Source organism: Camponotus vicinus, unplaced genomic scaffold (genome assembly GCF_025532165.1).
Source record: "Camponotus vicinus isolate PSW18456_S1 unplaced genomic scaffold, iyCamVici1.0 SCAF_2, whole genome shotgun sequence".
NCBI classification, from domain to species: domain Eukaryota; kingdom Metazoa; phylum Arthropoda; class Insecta; order Hymenoptera; family Formicidae; genus Camponotus; species Camponotus vicinus.
The window spans coordinates 8168656-8187507 of NW_028141956.1; the positions used below are offsets into that span (position 1 = coordinate 8168656).

Below are 18852 nucleotides of genomic sequence, written 5' to 3' on the forward strand. Positions count from 1 at the left end.
AGGACTCTAATAATCTAATCCCAATTACGCGGAATCGCGGTCTCGAATCAACGTCGTGAGCGGGGAAGCGGGGGAGGGTGGAGAGAAGGTAGAGGCCGGCCGCAAGCATTCACGGAATCTAACGGATTAAAGATGAGCCGAGTGGGTGTATACCGGGAGACCCTTATGCGCTGGCTCGCGTGCATGCGTGTGTTACGGGGGTGTGGAACGGCGTGACGATCCGCAAGCGAGTATCTCATATCTCGCGGAAGAGAAGAGCTCGAAGAACTCTCGGATCCCTCTCCCTCTCGATACCGCCTCTCCCTCTCCCCTCCTCTTCCTCCTCATCCTCTCAACCCGCGGGCGATATCGCCGGACATTATGGTACATACGTGGCACTACACACATGCACAAGTTCCCCCTCCCCTCCTTCATCCATGCGTCCCTTCTTTTTCCTCCCCCATCATCCTCCCCCCTGCTTCCCCGTCCACCGATCGTCCCGCGCGCCATCACCACAGTTATAATTCCGCGCGGTGCAAACTCCATAATCTAGTCACCGTATCCCCCGGCATCGTTCTTTCTCGAACGATACCGCTTTCATAATGCGTGAGGTACGCCGGCCGCGATCGTTCCCTCGGATTATCGTCGATCGATACCGCTAATCCTAGGCGAATCCTTCGTGCTCAATCACGTGCCCCGCGCCGAGAGACGTTTCGCGATCCGATAAAACGGGCGTCTGGCTCGACGGCGCTCATTAAGGCGAAATCGTACGCTTTGCGGAATATAATTGCGTAGAGTACTGGAACGGTGCTAAATAAGGGAGAACGAAATGTATCTTTAACATACATCCATAAATATGTAGCGAGAACGTTCTATCCGAGCTTCGTGTAATTCTTGATAACGACGTCGATACCACGATACTCCTTCGGCTAATATCGCGATGTGAATCATGGTATTGATATCGAAGTGCTCAAATTACTAAATTAACGAAGCATAATTCGATCCTCTTTTCGATATAGCGCTCGTGTCAATCAAATCTATCAGAGATTGATATTCACTGCTATTTTTTTAAATAAATTTTCACATTTTTAAGTTTGATGAATCCAGTTTTTTAATGTTATAGATGCGAAAAATTGTTGCGTTTGCATCAATTCGTCAAGAAAACAAAAGTGTCTTTTGAACTTTTGCTTTGATTGGACACGTGGAATCATCATCCGAATTAAATTTTAAAATTAAGAATGCCAGCTTTTAATACGATAATCTGACGGAGTCAGAGTTCGATATGTATAAACGGTAGTGATACGTTATCACATCCAGCATATACAAAGGGTAGGAGGAGAAGAACGAGGATAATAACGTCGCGGTGAAGGCGTCGGGCAACGAAAAACATCTGCCAATCTGACATCACCTGCCCCGACTCACCTATTTCTAGTCAATTTATCACGCGTTTTGGTAACGATAGGAAGGACGGCAGGACCGACTAGCGGCGTCGACGCGTCGACGTTAAAGGCGTATGGCGTCGGACGGCTTTGTTTTCGTAGGGCCTGGCCCTAATTAAACGATACCATCTTAATTGTCTCCCGACCATTCTAACGCGGCGATTCATGGCCGTGATCGTTCCGAGGGTAGAGCGTCAAGTTTCGACTGCTTTCTTATATTGCATCGTCATAATTCCTGCTCGTGCGCTTGTAAGCCACAAATCTGCGAAAGTTGGAGTAACAAATTATTTGAGATGATTTTTTATAATTCCAAAAACAATGACAATGTATGTTTATATAAATTTAGCTTATTTTCAAAATTGCACACGTTTATATTTATTATAATTAAATAAGCATTTGCAAACGTTCTCTGAAATTAATTCGAATATTTTTATGTTGAATATAAATTATTGTAAATTTAATAAGCAAAAATAAAAATGAGTTTTTTATTTTTATTTACATTATTAAAAATAATTACACTTTTGTCTCTCATTAATATCCAAATTAACAGATTAAATGTATGACATTTTGTAATGTATGGCATTTTTATTTTTCTCAACGTGTCTTCACAATCATTGAATCGTGACAATATCGATCGTCAAATATTTGACAAATCTTTTAAGATAGAAGAGATATAAAGATAAATATTTTACCAGGCAAGCGGAAGTAAGGCGTGCTAAGACCCGACTCCAATGGATCTACAAACGTAACACGCAGCGCACTATACTACAAAGTCCGACATAATTATAACTTTGGAGAAAGTCGAGGACGATCACAGGTGGCTGATGAGTGTTCAATAGTGGAAAAGGGAAGCGCATGACATAACGCTACGGGATGAAAGACGATGGAGGGCACGCGGTGGGACAAGGAGAAAGGGAGCGAGAGGGGGCGAGAGCGAGGACGATTCGGCGCAGGGAAGAGGCTCCGATGATGGGAGTTAAACGTTCGGCGAAGAAGCGACGGAGTCGACGCACCGAGCCCTTTTGTTTGTCGCGGCGTATTCGCTCGAAAGTCCCTTTGTATCCTACCGAACGGAGGGAGGCATCCGCGGTCCCCTGGCGGGGCCCACATGGCGAAGCAGCCGGGACGGTCGCGTTTATTCGGCACGAAATACGCAAGATGCGCGCAATTATGGTCTCTCAATTATCTCGTACGCGTCTCGTTATTTATTGAATATCGGTGCCTGTTTATTCCTCAGGCGAGCTTGCGTGTCGCGGTGAGAGAGAAACGGTGTCCTCCGGGTGAAGGACGGAGAATTGGACGGCGGTTCCTTTTCTGCGAGTTTCGACACTTGGCCGAACGTGGGGATCGTCTATTGTTCGGCTTAACATCCAAACCGGAAGTCGTCGGAATTCCGCGTTGCGCAAATCGCACCGCAGACTTTCGTGTGCTCCAGAAAACACGGGTCATATATAATAAACAGGTATATTACCAGAGACACCTCAACATATGTACCGATCATATTCCTTTGCATCATTAATCGATATTAATAAATAAAAGTAAATAATAATAATTTTCCTCGGACATTAAAGAAATATGTATTCTTTGACGTGAAAAATATTTTATAATGTTGCTTTGTCACGAAACACAATCGTTGTGAAAGCTACCTTTATGCATATCTTAAGTATCTTAACTGTGTCTATAAAGTATGTTTTAGATAAATTCAATAGTTTCTTGAATGCGTCTATTCTAAAATATCTTGCACAAATATGTTAACAATAATGCAAAGAGAATATCTGAAATTCTTTAATATTTTTTTTAGAAATGTAATCTTCTTAATTCTTTTAGAAAGGGAATGGTTATTGGTGCATTAGACTGTCAATCAATCGCCAAGTGTAACGCACTGCGGTTCCGTGGTACAATTAAACTGAGTTGTATTTCTCTCATTATTGTTATTACATGACTGAACGGCTTTCTATTGAATATATGCGAGTCGAGAGCTTGATAAGAATTATTCACGGATGACGACCACGTTTGGTCGACGCATACGAAACGCGACGCGAGTTGTAATCGTCTTGTATGTAAATTCCGGTATTGAAATAATTATAGTTACACCCTGTATCGATACAGTATCTTCGATCGTGCGCCATCATCATCGAGTAGGAGAGAAACAAGATAAGAGGACTTCTTCGATTTGATTATCGCGCAAAAGTATCTCATCGCTCGATACTTCGCATTTATGTAAACCGCGCGTTGTATCGTTGTAACGACGTTGTACGAATGACAAAAAACCGTAATAAAAGATAATAGGTTTATTTGCAGATCACTCTCTCGTGTTTCGTAATAGAAATATTGACTGTTGCCGCGATAATGAGCAGTATCTCGAGATTTAATACGAGTGCGCGTAAACTCGTTACAATGCAAAACGCGATAGTTTCGCCTATAGTAATAACACGCGATCGATAATTATCTCCATTTCTAGCAGAGATACCCACTAATGCGTTTGGAATTATAGAAATGATTATAGAAGCGGATAGCTGCGTTAATGTTGAGAACACGTGCTCTTCGAAATACGCGTTCATTTTTATCATCGCTCAAAGAAACGAATTTTCCCAGGGGATTTCATTGCTGATCGATGATCGCAGTCGAGCGAAGAGAAATCCAAGACGACTCGCGCTCGCTCTTTTCAAGCCGAGTGACTCGCAACTCTGTGCGAGAGATTTTTTTCGACATTTTCATACCTCGCACTCGAGCTGCACTCTATTAGAAGCCAACACGTCTTCGCGGTATCTGATAAGCGTCGATATAATCAATATTATTTCGATTGCCCGGAGGAATCCGCTCCGTTATAGAATATTCGCTCGCAATCGAAAGATGAGAGAGAGAGAGAGAGAGAGAAAGAGAAGAGAGCGGGCCAGGTAAGATAGGGAGAAGGTTACGAAGGGGGACCGGGGGCAGCAGAAGAACCGATGGATGGGAGAGAGCGGCGCGGACCCTCTCCCGCTCGAAGACAACGGCAATAAGTGAAGGGCAGAGCGCACGAAGGCAGGCAAGCGAGCGCGCGCGTAATTTACGTGCAACATGGATCCAAGCGGCGTTTAATCCGACGTTGGAGCCGACGATTATGAAGTTAGGGTTGGGTTAGGTGCTGAGCGCGAGGAGGGCCTCTTTGTGATATCAATTAAGTATGATTTCTCCCCTCGCCTCCCCTCCTTCTCGCGGGAGCGCGCAGTCTTGTCTTCCTCGCGGGCCTCGCCACCTCCGCCGCTCTCCTATCTCGTTCCTCTTTCCCTCTCTCTCTTTCCCCCGGGCCTTCCCGTCCCCTCGCAGAGGGGGAGGCAACCCAGGGTTTAACCCATTCCCTTATAATTTCCTCCCAATGCACCGTGAGAAACTCGCCCGTAACACGCACGCGCACGCACGTACACCGAGAGAGAACCCCTCTTGTTCCCGCTCGTTCATTGGCGGTCATCGATTATTAGATTTCATCGAATTTTCGTCGTCCGCGCGCAGGCATCCGGTCCAGACACGAATCCGCCAATTAACCCCGTTAGCGTGGGGGATCCGCAATTAAGCCAGCCGTGAGAGAAGTCCGATCAAGCCGGATCCATCACAATGTCGGATACCTTTTCGGCGCAACGAGAGATGCCTCAATTTTCGCTTAATTTAAAAGTGCATGTTGCTAGATCGCGCTAGCTTTTCTCTCATTATATCTGTCGTCTACAAAATAATAAAAAAAACAGTGATCGTCGATCGACAAGTGTAATATTTTTCGGAATTATGCGTCGTCTGTTAATTTAGAATTTCTATTTTTCACCTCCTAAAAATGCTAGTTATTATAAATGTATAATTTTAAACTATAATCGCTAATGAATTTACAATTGCAATCTTGTTAAATTAATTTTTTAATAAAAATTATGTCTGTTCTAAAAATACGTACAATCGATATTTTTAATTAGACGTTATCCTTCTATCATTTATAGTATATAAACGATTCTCTTGGAAATAGCTTGAAGAAAACCTGAACAACGAGCAAAACACTCATTTCGTATGCGGGAAGCGGATCGCGGGGATGCAGCTCGCGAGATGATGCGAAACCTGCAACCGACTCGTTTGTTAACGTCGAGACGAGTTCCATAACGATCTCATTTAACTTCCCGGCGACACTTGACCCGCGTACATCAGAGAACGTCCACGCAGTATAGTTGCGTGCGCTTCGGTAGCTCGAATAAGAGCCGAGGGGACAGACCGTCAGAGGAAAACAGCGCTAAACGAAGACGCGGAACGTATAGTACCGGCAGTAGTGTATAGTATAATTGTTTACCTCGGGACAACATTCTCCGCAAATATACTCGATGCAATCCATGTCCACGATGCGATGCAATTTTTTCTAAGCATCAGGTCGGAACGTTGTCGTCTAACGGAACATTTTCTAGATTCAAGACGATTATCTGACATTTCTCGACCGCGACTTTCCGATCCAAACTTTGACGATCCTGATACTTCGATCGGCGGACATACTCGCGTCTTAGGATCGGGAGGAGGAAGAACGCGGTCTCGAGGCTTCACACGAACATTGTAGGAAGTGCTTTTTGCCCCGATCGAGCCTCGGTCGAGCCCGAGTCGACGGTCGACGTGGGGTGGCTAATGACAAAATCAATGCGACATAATTAGACATGGCGGCTACCTACCTACTCGGCTACCTAGCGATCTATCACGATTCGCGGATGCGTCTGTGTGCGAGCACTTATACACGCTCGTGGGCCACCGTTGCGCTGGGGAGGAATTATTGTAAAAACATCCCTTAATGTGATCGATATGGCTTCGTCGTTAGTTCGTGCCTATCCGTCTCACTCCGAGGCAATAGTACTGGCATTCTTTCTCTCTCTTTCTCTAAGCGAGAGGCTCGAAGTGCTATAGATTCTAATCAATTTTTCATTAATTTTATAAAAGCAATAAAAAAAGTGTGATATATTATAATTGTATTTTTATAATTCACAAAAGTTACCTTAATCGCGACGGGATCGCTGAATTAATTATTCGTACATCGGGCGTTATCGTCGTCATTTGTGTGATTTCGTCGAATATCGCGTAGGATTTTGACATAAATTTGTTCCGATTTCCTGTTTCTCAATTGGTCAAGGTTTTTATTAACTCTCCCGCGTGACATGGCATCCAGAGAGCGAGCGGGTGGCCTTCCCCGATTAGGTTCCCGGCCGGTTCTAGGTGCTGCGCTAATGATCTCCGTTAGCAGATGCCTCGCACCAAGGGAACCGAGCGCTGCATTGATTTATGATCGCCCAAGATTCCGGTGAATTCGCAGCGCATACCATCGCGGCGCAAAACGCGACGTTTCACGATCTAGTAATTTTATCCGTCTAATAAGCGTACGCTCGGATAATCGCAGATTTGTTTTCGGATGAAAAACTAGTACTTGCTCTTGTATATTTATTGTAATCAAGCAAGTCTTGTAATATGATCATGGCACAAATTATATTTAGATGATAGATTGTTTTTATAATTATTGTTTAATCATAATTATTTAATTTAATATATATAATAATAATATATTTTAAACAATCCCCTTAAAAACACAATCGAAAAAATAAATAAATTTATAATTTCTTGCTAGTTTTGTTACAACGAGATTAAATTATACTGCAATTTACGTTAAAAGATAAAACTTCGTAGAGGAACATAATAAAACATAGAGACTACACTACAGTCGCACGTTTTAAAATTAACATTATGACGTAGCAAAATTACATCGCGTTCTCATTCGACGCGAACAAAGCCACGAAGTCCGTCACTTGCACAATGCGACTTCTTGCCTGGTGTAAAACTTTATATAAAACCGAGCGGCGTTCAACGTGACACGATGCGACGCGCCGATGGCATGGCATGGCATGGCGTGACACGTGGCTTCGATTCGTAGGAGATAGATGGACAGAAGGCGCTTTTATATGCACATAAGCTCGAGTGTAGCGCGCGCGTACGCCGGGTTAATTATACCCCGGGACAAAGGGTTCACCCGCCGATGACGCACAAGTAAGCTCGGAAACATTGATGAGCGTCTATACACAGTGGCGACGGTGACGATGACGACGACGACGACGACGAGGACGACGCAACCGGAACTGGTAATCGCCAAGCTATGTTTACAATTTATTGTTGTTTGTTCCGTTGGGGCGCGCGAGGTGAACGTCGATAAACCTCCCTGCAATCGAGCGTGGAGTACGAGGTGTAACGGCGACTGATAAGGTTGGAGAAAGGGGATCCTGCCAATCCCAAGCCGACGGCGATGTTCCGCGCGTGTCGTTCTCTCGTCGAGAATTGTCAGCGGAAGGCTGAAAATGCGAGGGGCCTCTCGTCGCGCGTACTCGTGCGTGTCGACAAATTGATTTAAACGGTCCGTAGTACACCCACCTACCAATTGCTCGACAACACGGCACCGCGTTCCGACAAAAGCGCCTATCATGGATATAGCCGCCAACTATCCGCATCGCTCTTACAGAGACAAGGATTAAATATTGACTGAGAAAGGTGTAAACTTTAAAATTGTACAATGATATCGCGATTATCGCAAAAATAACAAACTCTTGCTCGTGCAACAAAGGAGACAAGTGCATTTTGTCTCAATGTCCAGTTGTAGTAGTATGAATAATATATACGTTGTCAAAAAAATTCGCAGAAATCCACGTTATACATTCGCGAGCAGTAAATCCAAGTGGTGGATCAGTAGTGGTGGACAGTATTCAACGGTAGGGTCGTTAGATTCTCGGCAGCGATCTCATTAGGCGGTCGCAAACAATACAGGACAAACAATACATGGCATAACAACGACTCGCGCGTTCTCGTGTTTTAGTGCCCCTTCTTTCCTTCACCCATCTTCGTCGTCGCCACGTCCGATACGCATCTCACCCTCTTGATCGTGCGTAACTATTTATGGCGAACGCACGCGCATGAGGAGGAGATAATCCGGACGCTTGTGCGATTATTTTATGGATACTGATCCGCTTCTGTCAGAGAGAAAGGGAAAGAGGAGGAGAGGGCGACGATTCGTAAAAAGGAAAAAACCGAGCTCGCACCTCAAGGATCGAAGATATCGCGAGCGAGAACAAACGAAACCTTGTTACCGATTGATATTTCGCGAAAGTGCGATATCGTCGCGATAAGAAAATATTTCATCGCCTTGAATAAAAAAAAGAAGGAGAGAAATGAATATATCTCTGATGGTTCGATTCTTCGCTTTGCGACGACGGTTGTTATTACTTCCTGTTTTTTCGAGTGCACAGGAAGGTCACTTATGAAATTAATCCTTCCTCCAGTTGGAATATACACATATTCCGCGGAAAAGAAATTGCTTTGCATGTCATAAACGACATGTTGTACAAATCGATCTAATTGCTTATTACATTAGACCTGAATAAAAGAGTATCTATATAATTTTTTCACTATAATATCATACGAAATTCTTTAATCTTTTTAGCGATGGAAAGTTTCTTGTGCAATATCTAGGAGAAAGTTGCAAAAATCGTACTAAATTTTGTTGCAAAGCATAAAGAATGGAACATCATATGAAACATTGTCAAAAATTATGTAAATGTAATTTTGTACTATTGATATCACATATTCAACATTTTCATGGAAATCAAGGTTTCAACAGACATATCACAGGATATCCAAACCAGAAGCGAATTCTTCCCATTTCGCGTCACCGATTATTTCTAAGACACATATAATTTCACAGCAAATCTATTAACATACGAAGCGTGGAGAGAGTAGCAGCATCCGGATCTGTGGGATCTTTAGGCTTAAAAATATGTATCTCGTACAATGTTTCTCTCCTGCGGTAATTATAACAGACAACGAAGAAAGGATAAACGCTAAAGATGTGGCTTGTGCGACTGGGTTTTCTGTCGGGACTTAATCGTCCTACTTAAGCGCAATTAATCGAACGGCCATATGTCAGGGCTAATCGACCTCGGTTGCATGTCGAGTCAAGCGAACAGTTAGATTTCACCTTTCGATGATCGTTATGTCCCCAATTATGTGCGCTGTATACATTATAAACCATTAAGGTTTTTGTGTTGTCTTTGACGATTTCTCTACATTGTATCATTAAATGCAACTGTTACCTCATCACTGCATAAAACAACTCACATTAGATCTAAAAATAAACAGATCATATTTTGAAAGAAAAATCTTTAATAATATTCTGTAAAACAGATTTTGCATGACAATGTTTTTATTTTGAGTTTGTTTTCTTTTACAAGATTGGATCTAATTTAACACAATTTAATCTTTCACACGACATGTAATAAATAAGAATATTTCGAGCTAAAGTATCTGAAAAATACAAATAATTTTAAAGAATTTTTTAATCTTTTACACAAAAAATATCGATTATCAAATATTTTAATTTTTAAAATGCATTTATTTTTAGTCGTGTTAGAAACAGAATCGAATAACAGCAGTAAAAATATATGTATATAAAATTTATATATTATTTATTCTAGTTTTCTCTACACTTATTAATTTATTTTTTAAATAAAAGAGAATGATAATAATTCAAATATCTTAATATTCAAATATTGCATTCAATCTTCAGACATTTCATTTACATTTGAAAATCAATAAGGAAACATCGATAGTTGTAGAAAATCTGTCCCTCCATAATATTGTTAAAATGCGATGCGACTGAAAAACGCTGCGCGCTTCGCTAGGTTCCTGAAGAAAAACTGACCGCCGCTCGACGAGGAATTATCAAATTCCTGTGCGCGAACGAGATCATTAGAGAGGCTGTCGAGATGAACGGACAAGAAAACCGTACGTGTCGAGTCGTTGCGTTCGTTTCCTTCGATCGGAACGTGTTCGTTATTCGATGGGAAGCGTCGTCGAGGAGTCTCGTCTTCGCGGCGAGTACAAATGGCGAAAGAGGAGCGAAGGGAGGAAAGGGTGTAGACGGGGAAGAAGATCGCCGTTAACGAGCCGTCAATCTGCGGCCGCAGAAGTGTCGATGACACCTGTTAGGAGACGATCGGCAGATGCTGCGCGACGCGTCGCGCATCGTCTCTCAAGCGAGGAAATCATTATTATAATCTTTCGTGCGATTCGAAGTGAAAATAATACAATATCCGATCGGTTTTTGCGCTGCAAAAAGGCAAAAGATGCGTCCGCGATGTAGAAAGTGAATGTTTAACAGAAATTTGTATTCGAGTTAAGAAATATACTGAAAAAATGTTTAAATTATTATCAAGTAGAAAGGAAATTTGAGGGAAAAAGCTCCAAATTTCCCCTCTTTTATGGGATCAGTAAGATATTTAATTTATGTAATTTTTCTGATGATGTGCCAGATCTATAAAATTTCGCTCTAACAATTTAATTGTTGCAGTTTCGCAGGAGAATAGGTTTCATTCGCCAAGTGTCGCACGTGGAGACGCTAATATGGCCTATGCTGGAAACATCATGCCAATCGGAGACCTTTTGTACATCTGCGATGGGCCAATGGCGACTACGCCGTCATCGCGCGCCCATTAAGTGTCGTGTACGTCTCTTTATTGTTCTGCTCGCGAATGAGATATGCGGGCACATTGTCTGCTGGAATTATTACTAATTGCCGGTCGTCCTTCGAGCGATTGCGAGCGCTCTTGTTCGAGAAATAGTCGTCGAAATCACGTCCCATTGGACGAAAACAAGTAATTCATGTGAATAAAGGGAGTTAATACAAGCTGGAGAAAAAGAGAAAAATGCGCTCAAGTCATAATTTATTAACTTGAAACTGGATGATGAGAATTATATGGTAGTGAAAATGTTAGAGGAAAAAACTATAGTGAAACACATATACGGCATACATTGCAATATAATATTGGACGTATATGTTCTTGAAATGAATTGAAGGGTTCCTTGAACTAAAAATACACTACGCGAGGGAGTACCACGTATAAATTTAATTTATTTATCTAAAAGTTTCATTATAAGTTATAATCAGAAATTCTCTCCTTTGATATAGAAATTAAAGAGAGAATAAAAAAAAAAGACCGTAGACTACTAACTATTATTAATAATTCGTGGAATTTCTCGGTTATTCTCGCCAATAATATGCTTTCATGTAGCGTAGTATTTTCTTTTATCAAGCTATATCTATTAGATTCTTTAGAAAGAATACATTAAATACAATTCTCAGCGTCTGATCTTAAAATATAAATAATATAGAACACGTTCATACAAGCCAAGTATAAGTCTATAAAAACATATAATTTTACATCTGAAATTATATTTTCAGGCTGAAATATTAAAGCTCTATTATTAAGATCCACAATGAATGGCATCGCATCGCGTTTGCGTATCGTCTAACGAACATTTTAATTCATCTCCTCCATGACGATGATTATTGTCCTCCATCGTACATGTATATCGTCGCAATTGGCACGTCAGGTAAATATTCGTACGAGACGAAAACGCCCGTCGCGCGGCACGGTATCCCGAGCCTGATATTTCATAGACAATATGCCGCGATTGTCACGAGCAACCGGGGGCCGAATTAGGGAACTGTCCCCCACGAGGATTGTCCGCCGACACGCGATCGCATCGGGGCTCTTAGAATATACACGGGTCGTGGCGCGCGACGCGACGTTTATCTACGCCGCATCGATATCTAATCACTATACTTGCGTGGATATGTCACAGCTACTCTTCCATCAACCTACCAACTGCCTTCTGCTCTTAAATGTGCGGCATCTTTTTTCGCCATCGGTGCAGTGAATCGCAATCTACGAGATTGATGACGTAAACAAGAACAGGCAACAAAGAATATAAAATTAAGAAATTTCATGTGTGTGTGTGTGTGTGTGTATTTGTATATTTTATATCTATTTTCAAAATGATTTTTCTCGAGAAAAAAATCCATTTATGAAGATATTTATCCCATTAATGTTTGTTCTGAAGGGACTTTAAGAAAGCGATTTTGTGTGAATCAAATTTTGAAAGCAGAGGAAAAAGATAAGGAGTTAAATTAAGAAATTAAATCTTATCGAGCGGCTCATTCCTTGGGATCGGCCGAGTCGCGCCTCGATTCGCGGGGGAGGGCGAAAGGTATTGTTTCACAGACGAGGAGATAAAAGGCGACGAGAAACCGCTGTCGCGTCTTTCCTTCGACGATTATTCGAATCGCTGCCAGACACCCGTTGTACTGCGCTCTAGCAGAATGATGTACTCGCACGGTTCGCCGATATGAGCTGGATAAGGCGGATATTCAATTATTCATATACCATTAGCCGACGCACGTATACCGGGTGTACGCGACACGAAGGGATTTGCGCGCGCGCGGCGCGCAACTTGTTTCGTAAGTACTGGTGTAATTTCCTCGGCCAACAACGTGTCATTATTGGGGAGTCGCGGGGGAAACCAGGCGGCGAGGGGGGGGAAGATGGAGGACAGGATGAAAAAGGAAATAGACATAGAACAGGGAAAGAGGAGAGAAAGTATAGGAAAGACGACGGGAAGGAGGGAGGGAACGACGAGGGAAGAGGGGAAGGGAGAAAAGAGTGTAATGTGACTGCCGATAAAGTATCGATAGCGGGTCTCTCTGCGGCGTCGATGATCCGCGCCTCGTACAATGAGTCACGCGGTGAATGATTGATTGGATGACTTGTGAGTCAGTACACGGGTGCGCGTCAAGGAATCTTTACGTCATTCTGGACGATCATGCTGATTTTAATCGCCGACGTAGGTCGCGGGATTCACAGGCGAGATGAGAATGCGCGTGCGAGAAGGAGAATCAATTTCGATTTAGTAAAAAGGTCACTGTTGGCGCAAAAAAATATACGAAATAGAATAAATAAATAATTGTGTCGGGACAATAATTGCGTCAAAATCTATAGCGAGATTATTATATTTCTGAAAGCACATAAATGTGCGTATGACAATTAACTAATATATTTATCAAATGTTTTTTATATATTTATATATTTATATATTTATTTTTGATAATTTAAATAAAACCCTAAAAGCCTCATTTGTCATAAAAGCCCTATTTGTTTCTTAAACCTGGATATAATTTCCCTATTTCTTTAATATACACCTTATAATGCATATATTCAAAAATCAATGAAACATATTATGAAGTATAAATAGCATTCTGCAAATATTAAATTCAAGAAAATCTTTGCGACTTTATAAGCAGTGAGTCGACTGGTGATGATGTTTCGATCTCGGTGCGGAGAAGCTTCGATATAATGCACACCGCCCACGTCTATTTTACGATTCTTGAAGGGATGAATGGAGCAAGGTAATCCTATGTCGAAGGGACGTGAGGAATGTCCTTGTTCCCTGTGTTCTCTTCGTAGAATTGTGCGTCTCCTAGCCGCGGACTACTCTTATCGAAAAGTAGGATCACATAGTTAGGTTCGCCCACGTTCGCCGAAGGAAACTTCCTGCTTGAAACGCACTATATTTGTTGTGAACCCATTAATTTATTCGTGCGATTAATCGTATTCTGTCGTGATAAAATTACCCTCTTTGACATTTCGGCCGTAACAGAATGGATAAAAATATTCTTGCTATTGTTTTATGTTGGACACTAATAAGTGCCATTGCTGTCATTTATGATAAAATAAATATTTTATGTTTATAATTTTGTTTTAAATATGCTTCAATAATTCATACTTATTTTTTAACTATATTTTAATAACTATTTAAATGCTTGTTACATCGCGACAAACATTGACTTTGTATGCGAATTTATATATGAATTAAATAAAGAAAATTATTGGCTTCAAATATATTTAAAAGTAAAAACAACGAAGAAATATGTACAAAAACTTTACGTAAAATACATTAACAACAATACTAGAAGAATTTTTTGATTATATTTGTGGGCTACGTTTTATAAATCATATGATCCGAGTGGAAAACAAGAATCTAAAATATGATTTATTAACAAATTATGTGATAGATTTATTCGGATCAACAGAAACATTAATTTTATCGATCAACAAAGATATGTATATAGGTGCTTTATTTAAATCGAGAAAATTAATTTACGTGACGCAAGATTTTGATGTGATTTTGTTGAAAACAAAGAACAAGATTAATTTAAGAAGAAAAAAATTAATACATATTTAACAATTAATTTGTAAAATTACTTTTGTGTATCTTAAAAATATGACATAGCAATATGTTAAATATAATTACTTAACAGATATAATTTACTTGAAAAATTAAAACTCGGCTTCTTACTTTGTTTGGATTACATTCTCTCAATAAACTTTTTAAATTATATTTTTAATTAATTTTAATTACTATCTTATACACTCTCGATTGCTATACTATATAATCGTACAATATAAATAATGCATTATTATTGAAATCGTATAATATAAATAATGCATTATTATTGAAAGTTTGTGCGCATAGATCAAAAGCAAAAAAACAAAGAAGGAAGAATTGGGAAGAAACTTGAAAACTGTTCAAGGGCACTGTTCGGAGAAAACTAATTGTAAAACGAGATACAGAAGAAAACTATTTAGAGTTTTAGAGGAAGTGGAACAAAAGTGACTAATGAGAAATATATATGTTGCAAATTGAACATTTCTTGAAACATTTCTTGAAAAGGACATTTCACACATGTCCTTTTATTTTGTTACATTTTTAGAGAAGTTTACACACACATATGTCTCTACATATATATGTTTTCTTTTCTCATTACTTCCATTTATATAAATTTCTCCTTTATTCCTATATTAAAAATTATTTTATAAATTCTAGAAATAATTTTAATTATTTTTTATATTTTATATTTTGTAGGATCTCTTTTATAATTATATTTACAATTTTTTCTTATAAAATTTATTTTCCGATAATTCCGATTAGGCTATCAGATACGTAAGCTTCGATAAAATTAATATATTTTAACAAAAAATTTAATTATATATTTTAACAAAAATTCTAAAAATATTTAAATATTTTTGAAAATAATATTAACGAGTCATTCGAAAAAATTATATTTTTATACCAATAATTTCCTAAGGTTCAAGGGTATTGAAATGACTATGGATTGTACGAAGAAAATCATGGTATCTTTATAGAGAGAAAAGAGACATAATAATTAATTCAATATTATAAGTTTTAAAAAGATAAAGATTGCGCATTTATGAGTAAATAGCGAGATATCAGTTTGAAATCATAAAACTGCGTGTCTATTCAATTTTACGCGTACGCCTCTGCTTGATCGCTTTGCAAACAAATTAGTAATATAGCAGCGTATGCAACTTCGTCATTACCATTGCATCTCCAAGCTGCTCTTAGTCTTTCCGCGTTTTCTGAGAGACGTGCATATTGTTAGCGGTTAATTTGTCTGACGTGACATACGAGCAACCCGTCTCACGCTTTGACACGCGTGTTATTTACCCACTATGTCGGAAGCGCAGCGTCTGAAAGATATGATTGCAATAATGAATGCAACCGCACTCGCCATATTGTGCGTCAACAAAGGAACGCGCGTGTAAACCAACGCGGACAATCTCGCATAAAATCGATCGTTTTATTTCCATAAAAAGTCTACGTGTAAAGATCTAGCAAGCAACCGATTTGGAAATCCAACTCGTTTTATTGAACATTACTCCTCGTCACAATAACATAACTGTCCTCGTAACTCAAAGTTAAGAGAGCAAATTTAAAAATATATTGTAATAAAAATGATGAAGAATATATTTTTGAGCCTAACTTTATGAAATATAGTGAAAAGTCAAAGTATGATAATTAGAAAAATTTTAAGATGTCTAAAAAATTTATGTATGTAATATATAATTATTTTTGTTAATTTATTATTTTTATTATTATTTTTATTATTAATTTATTATTTTTTGTTTTCTAATTTATCCAACATTTTTCTTCTAAATTTAATTTAATAAATTTTATCTCATTATTAATTTTTAAAATATTAAAAAATAATTATTTTAGCTTATTATTAATTATTAAAATTTAAAAAAAATTATCATATTGTACTTATTTATTTATAATTCATAAATCCGTTTCTTTTATGCATACAATTTCTGATTTTAAGATATTTTACGCTTGACAAAATGTGTCTCCATCAGTAGTGATTTTCTCATTGTCAAATATCCTAAATGTGTCGTACGTGCTGTCCATTTGTCCGCCATGTGTTTAGTGTCTGTCATAGTACATCTCTAAATGTTTTCTTTTCGCATGCTATAAAATTGTTCGCATAAGTATAATTTATTTTAATTTAACTGTTTCTCAAAGTCTCACATAATAAATGAATTAGTAAAAGATTTGTCCAGAAAAGGATACATTATTCTCTTATTTTGCTTCTGCAGTGCCACATTTTTTTATTTTTTCTTATGTAGCTATTTTATAGGGGTGTGAAAATTCGGGCATCCACACACCCCTACTATTTTATGTAATTTATGTTGAAATTTTCCGGAAAATTAGTATAGTTTTAATCAATTGTCACTTTACTTTTCAAGATCTAATGACAACAATTTCATGTTAAAAAAATACAGCAGTATTAGTAAATTTTATCGTCGATTATCATGCGATTATGGGCACGCAAATCAATGGTAGTCATAATAATCACAACGTTACGATGAATTCCGCGACGGCGTATTCTTTTGCCATGTGATCGATCGTGTTCAACTTGGACAAGCAGGCTCCACTGGGATACCGGGACAATACTCATCTGCGCTTAGCCAATACCGCTAGACTGGTTCTCAGGACGCTTCACTCGCGGGCACGTGTCTGCTCGATTACACCGACAGATAGGCAAGGCCTGAGAAAAGTCCGAAGTGTGAATATCCCATGGCCGGTTGAATCAACGGACACGCGGACGCAGAACTTCTCTGCGCGTAGCACAGAGGCAGTCGTCGCGTTGATTTGTATTCGCCTCGTGAAAGGAAGGTCGCAGCGTGTACTAATCGCTCAAATTCTTCATGTATCGCCGCCGCACCGCCGTATCGTTGCTGCTGCCGCCGCGTTTACATGTAGCAAGAAGTCATTCGTTTTCCTCGCGTCGATCTACCGACGATTGTAATTCCCGTCGACCATTCTTCCTCCTCTGTCCCTGTTGCCTCGCCGACATTTTTTTCGTGCATTACGTGTACTTTGTACGCGATTTGCACATAATGCCGAAGGCAGAATGGCTGGATAGAGTTTGAAACAAGATAATTTCTCAATACCTGAGGGTATATCTCGAAAAATGCCTCTAATTACCTCACTGTTTTAAATTAAAGCCATGAGTAAATAGAACTTTGTTCTCTCAGCACTCTTGTTGGCTTGTTGGATTCTTGATTTAATTATTACTGATCCTTAAGATTCGTGAAGTTTCAAGTGTTCGCGTACATCATATGCTTAAGTATAATATTTTAAGATCACGAAATATTTTTTATTACTATTTATCTAACCTTTGATATCAAAATCATCTAATTATATATCATGAGTGAGTTATAAATATACTATAACTATTGAATGATTCGATGCATCAAAGATTGTATTATCGCCTGTTAGCTCATGTCTTCTGATTAGAAGTATACTATCAACGTCTTCCGAGAAATTTGATATCGGAAAGTATAATGGAAATATGAATGACATTATGACATTATTACTATAATTTAATCTGCTAATAATCAAACATTCTTATGTGTTCCTCGATTTTTTTCACATTATCGATAAACAGGAGTGCTATCAATCATCTGATTTATTTTAGAACCGGATCCCTAATCGACCGTCATGATTGCAGCACGAATGAATGAAAAAAGAATGACTGTATTATGACAAGAATGTAATTCATCCAGTCTTGAGGTCTATCTTCAGAGAATAGAGTAATTAAAGTTTGAAAAAATTGAAATAAAGATTCTCAAATCAGGTTTTTTGCACATATTTTTTCTTCGAAAATATTTATTTCATTAGAATTTTAGGAAAAGAAGATAAAGTCACTCGACTATAATGATTGCTTGTAACAAAGAATAATTCTCATTTTAAAGTATATTGCCTATTGTCTTTTCATGAGATTTTTTACAGCAAATTCTGTAAAAACTTGTTTGTATTGCTTAAGATATAAAATATGCATTTAATTAATATCGATTTAATGTATGCACTGTGTACATGAAAAATTAATCGATAAAAATAGCTTATTTCATGCTATGATTTCATCCTAATCACTTCGATCAAGCTAGATAATTTATCTATCCGATGTCCCGCCGTTGAATGATTGTTACAATAGGCGACAGAATTAATGAGGACGGCAATAAAAAAAATCTGGCAGATGTGTATCCAATTGCGGAAATGCCAACAATTAAGAAGAGAAATCTTATTCTTAGCAATTCCAGGGTAAACAAGTATCACTCGACCCAAACATGTGACGACAATATATCGTACATTGGAAGTTCGTAGGACATGCGCTTGAGTTATTGTTAAATTATACGGCGATGAAATTATA

At 38.9% G+C, this 18852-nt stretch overlaps 1 protein-coding gene across 10 annotated transcripts in view; it reads right to left on the reverse strand.

Annotated features, from left to right (window-relative positions):
- Positions 1–18852, reverse strand: part of Zfh2 (Zn finger homeodomain 2) — a 320913-nt gene that overhangs the window by 97878 nt on the left and 204183 nt on the right. The gene's annotated exons all lie outside the window — the stretch shown is intronic.